Source organism: Plecotus auritus (assembly GCF_963455305.1).
Source record: "Plecotus auritus genome assembly, chromosome: 4".
NCBI lineage: Eukaryota > Metazoa > Chordata > Mammalia > Chiroptera > Vespertilionidae > Plecotus > Plecotus auritus.
In genome coordinates, this window is record NC_137775.1 from 183560678 (window position 1) to 183566017 (window position 5340).

A 5340-nucleotide genomic window follows, 5' to 3' on the forward strand; every position below is an offset into this window, starting at 1 on the left:
GCTTCTGGGAGTCTTGTCTGTCTTCCAGGCACGTCGGTGGAAACCTGATGGTCTCAGCACTTTCTGTTTCATTGGCCCTGGGGGGAGCCCGTAGTCAACCCGTGCACCGCAGTTTTAAGTCTCTGGGTAAAATTACATAGCGCTGTCCACCCCGGCGTCAGGAACCACAGTTTTTCTTGTCTTGGGAAAACATAGTCAAGGTTCATTTCAAGTCAAGTGAATTTCCTTCCAGGGAGCCTATTAGCAAAACAAACCGTGATGATTCATCCAATGCGGTGAACGCGCTCCGGGCTTTGCTCGCTCGCTGGGATCTGATTGGCTGGAGACCTGAGCCCAGGTGTGTGGGAAGCCGCCCCTTCGGTAGCTCTGGCTCAGGTTTGCTCGCCTTAGGCAGCTGAAACGAAGGTGCTTGACTGGGGTGCTGCCCTCAAAGGTAACCTGGAATGTGTGTGTCCTGGAGGCTTAAAACCTAAATGTGCATATGTTTGAAAATGAAATGGACATGGATGTGAAATGTTATTTTATCTGAAAAGGGGTTAGGTTTTGACTAAACGCATTTTGGTATTCTCATGTGAATGTTCCGTTTATGAACCCGGAGCCGAGGTAGAGTCAGCCGTTCATCGGACTGGGGAGGAATCTGGTATTTGTTTTGCCCCCGGGGGTTGGGGATAACATCGCTGTATGTTCCTTACTTTCCTGGCAAAACCTCAAAAGGCATTAGCAAATCGATTGTTTCCCCTAAACTTCCTTTTCTCTGCGTACCTCCCCGCCAGGGCTCACGGCCACACGTACACACGTCCGGGTCGTGTGTGGTGTCAGGGTTGGCACAGTGCAGTTTCACCTGGTCGGTCAGCAGTTCGAGCAGCCTGCGGTTGCTGTTATTATGGAAATGGTCCCATGGCTGGACTCTCACAGACTCATGCACACGTTCCCAGGAGGCGCCGTGGCCCAGTGCGGGGCGTACTGGCCGGGAGCTGGGAGAGGCACCTGGGTTCTAGGGCCGACTCTGCCGGTAAGCGCGTGACCTTGGGCACGTCACTTACCCAGCCTGAAACGAGGGATTTTGCCCTTCCTGCTTTAACCACTGGTCGTCCACAACTGCCTTAAGAAGTGTATGGGTCTGAAGAGTAACCATCAAGGGAAATGAGCAGGAAATAGACTTAGAATCTCGCTCTCCTTAGGATCCCGGCCCCCGAGGTACCTTAGAATGGGTTTCTGTTGGTCTGTGAGGTCCACACCCCCTGGGACTGACCCTGCGGGGCTGATGGAACTGCTCCTTAGCGAGAGCCAGGCCCCAGGAGGTAGGAAACCAGACTTGTCTCCGTTGCACGTGCTCTGCCTGTGGGAGGCATGGTTTTAGTTGTGCCCTGACCGATTGTGGCGTTGGAAGGGGACTAACTTTAACTTAACTGAGAGGGGAAATTGCATGAGGAATAGCTGGAAGGGGTGACTTTTACTTTTTTTGCCATCTCATCCAGTGGAGAGAGAGAGAGTGTGAGTGTGCGTGTATTTGTGTGAGTGAGTATGCAGGTGTGTGCACAGGGAATGATGGCTTGTTGGTCGCTGCGGACCTGCGATAACCTTACCACACCTTGGCCCTGGATTTGAATGAGTCACGGAGACGTGTTTCTGACGGCTGCTGGTTACTTTTCTCTGATAACCACCCCGAGCAGACTTCGGGGAATCAGAGAGTGAATGATGGAGCCAGGGAGGGAGGTGAGACCCACACGGTAGCTGCCACACTCGGACTCAGTCGCACTGAGGCGCCCCCCCAGACCCCCAGGCTCAGAGCAGCACACAGTCCTTGTGCTTCCGTGGCTGGAACACCAGGCCTCTTCCCTAGGAGTGCTCCTTGCGTCCTGGTGCCCCGTGAGGTTCCCAGCGTGCGTACGTGGAAACCTCTGTCCTCTCTACTTCCTGCCGCTTTTCACGTGAGCAGAAGCCCTTCTGGGGCACAATCACGTCTCCAAAGATCGTTTCTGTCTCCTCAGAGCACACGTGTGTGGACCCGGGGAGCTGTGGTGCCACAGCACCGGACTCCTGCCTTGCATGTGATGACAGACACGTTGGGAAACTGTGGCATCACCAGTTTCCCGTGACTTGGGAGTTCCCATGACTTGGGAGGCACGTAGGAGCAGGCAGGACTTAGGTCTGGGGTGGGAGAAGGTGAGGAAGGCAGGATTCGGGTCTGAGTCTTTAAAAAAGAAAGTAAGAAGCCAGGAGGCAGTTATCACGTGAGGTCCCGGAAAACTCTGTTCATGCTATCCCACTAGGAGCCTGCTTTGCTCAGAGGGACATGCCTGCCCACGTGTTCAGAGGCAAGGCCTGTGTTTGAAAATGCCTCCCAGCCAGGGAGACGGCGAGTGTCCTGTGAATCTGGTGGAGTCCTGGTCCTGGGTAAGCCAGCTGTCAGCCAGAGAAGCCCTTCTGTCCAACGTGCTACCAGGACTCAGAGAGGCGCCAATCACACGCCAGGCTGAACGGGAACCCAACTAGGTCTTGCTCTGGGCTGCTGAGGACACCGAGGGCCGGAACGCCCCTCCCGCGGGCCGAGGGCGAGGCCCACCCCCTGCACCCCGCTCCGGGGTTGCAGAAAGAGCACAGTTAAAGCTCAGGTGGGTTGCCTATCCCTCTTCCCTAGAATGAGTGTTAACTCAAGATGCCATTGCCAGCTGCTTAGTCTTCAGGTCACCAGGGAAGCCTAGTGCTTTTCGGAATGAAAAACGAACCCTCTTCCATGAGGACTCCATCCGCTATCTTGGCTTTGTGACACCAGGTATCACAGGAAAGGCTGAAGTCTTTCAGATTGATGCAGAATAATTCGCAAACTTGCCAGGATGCGGGCAGCCTCTGGTGTCCATGGCAACGTGGTGCCCATGGTAAAATAGCTCCAGCTCACGTTCATTGGGCAAATTGTCAAATAATACGTTGTCTTTGAGATATATTTATTTTAATTTGGATTACAAAAATTGAGGAGCTGTGAACAGTTCGCGTTAGAAGCCCATTGAAAGCATTGTGAGGCTGAGGAGGCATACGCAGTTAAACGCGGGCACCAGGCCACAGGAAAATAAACATTTCATTTACTGAGAACTGTGTGTTCAAGAGGCTCGGGGCCGCAGAGAAAGCTGACAGTCTGTTCTTTGTAAAACTGCCTTTCCCTGTTTTTTCTTTTCTTTTGTCTCGTTTCTGTTCCTGAAGGTTTGTTTTTTACCGGAAGCACCTTCTGGCGGCCGTGCCGGTGAAGGCCTCTGTGCACGGGGCAGCTCCTGAGGGGAGAACGTAAATTGTCAATTCTAGAACAGATCTGAGACTATCTGTGACCAGTCTGCATTTGTGTACAAAAGCAGTTTAGCCATCGAAGGAGAAGCATAAGCAAGGAACCGTTTGGGGTTTTTTCTTAGGCAAAAAAAACAAAACAAAACAAAAAAAACAAACGTTTCATGCAGGGTGTATATGCTTTCTTTGCCTTTCTATTTCCTTTCAAAGAAATCTCTTGTAAATGACAAAACTGTGAAATGGGTTGCCAACCGTTGTTGCCCTTCGTTAGACGCTTCCAGCAGTGTGAATCCGAAACAGGGACCCTGTCCACATGGGCGCCTTTCTCCCGGGAGAGGGGACCTCATCTAACGATGTCATTACCATACGCTTGCTATTAAAGAGCCTTCCAAACACCGTGACGGTCGCCTCTTCCTTACTCCCTGCACCCTGGCTGGGCCCGGGGGACATCTCCTGGGATAAAATCCGGGAAGGAGAATAAGGACCATTGGCCAGCTTTGTGGTTGCTGTTGGGGCTGGTGGCGGGGGGGGGGGGGGGGGGGGGGGGCGGGGGGGGTTGGCGATGGGGGAGAGAGGGAGGAGGTGGGATTCCAGTGTTAATAATGGGCGTGTTTTGAGAAGTGAATGTATCTCTTCTGATGCTGTTGCTGGTATCCAGTAATTTTCCACTCTTCCTTCAAACTAGTCCTTTAGGTTTATACGTGGGGACCCTATTTTTTTCTCTCCTACTTAGGAATCTTTTGGGGCATCAATTAGAAATCTGTGGTTGTCCTATGATGACGCTGACACCTTTTCCCACTACTTTTTTGCCAGTGACTGTTACTCGGTAAACAATAATAGCATTTAAAGAATACGTCGGCCAGTTGGTGGGAAGTCCCATTATTTGATGAAGAATAACTTTCTTTCTTCAAATGAATAGGTCTCTGTAGATTGTGAAATTAGGTTTGCGATCGCCTTAATAGGCCAGCATGTTGTATATGTGTGTGTTTCAGATAACTTGTGGTTCTTTGTTTTCAACGTGCCTGTTGTCGGCGATTGTTGCCTGAGTGGCGGCCCCGTGCAAGCGGCCCAAACCTCGCTCAGTCCCATTCTGACCTCAGCCGGGTGTGGTATGGTCTTCCCCAGACAAAGCCTTTCTTATGGGGAAATTCCCTTATTACTGCTACTTGATCACTCACAGGTATGCTTTTTAAAACTCAGATTGGCTTCTTCTTATTTTTTTTTTAATCCTCACCCGAGGATATTTTTCCAATGATTTTTAGAGAGAGTGGAAGAGGGAGGGAAAGGCAGAAATCTCGATGTGAGAGAAACACATCGATTGGTTGCCTCCTGCATGTGCCCGGACCAGGGCCCGGGCTGGGGAGGAGCCTGCAATTGGAATACATACCCTTGACTGGAATCGAACCCAGGACCCTTTGGTCTGCAGGCCAACGCTCTATCCACTGGGCAAAACCGGCTAGGGCCAGATTGACTTATTGAAATGCAGGGACTGGGTATTAGAACAACCCCCATGTCCCCTTTGCAGTGATCTCTGAAGGCGGTGAGCTGGGGGGAAAGGTGTGACCATAAGCATGTCACCTCCCCCCACCCCCATCCTTGTTCCCTCATCTGTAAAAGTCAGACTATGCCTCCTTCCACGTCCCTGCCAGGCCTGGCGGGGATGTGTGTGGTCTTGGCTGATGGGATAGGGAGGGTGGGAAGCAAAGTGAATAAGGAAAATACCGCCTCATGCAAGCGGGCCGGGTGACCTGATGTTGGCAAAACTGCATTTCTCTGATTCCGAGCCCGTCCTCCCTGGGATGGATCCCTTTCGGAAATACGGACCCAGCCAAGGTAGTGGGTGCGCGTTAGCCCAGCGCTGGCACCGCTGAATTCTTTCTCTTGACCTCCCACATTTCCCTTCTCTTTGCGATCAATATTATGGATGAAAAAGCTACAACCAAATAGGAAGAATGGGGGCGTTTTGTTTAGGGGTACAGCAAGCAGTCACTTTGCCTTGAGGGAATGAGTCTCGTCTCCAGAGTCAAGTCAGGCGGGGTGGGACACCCCATGGTCTCCAGAGTT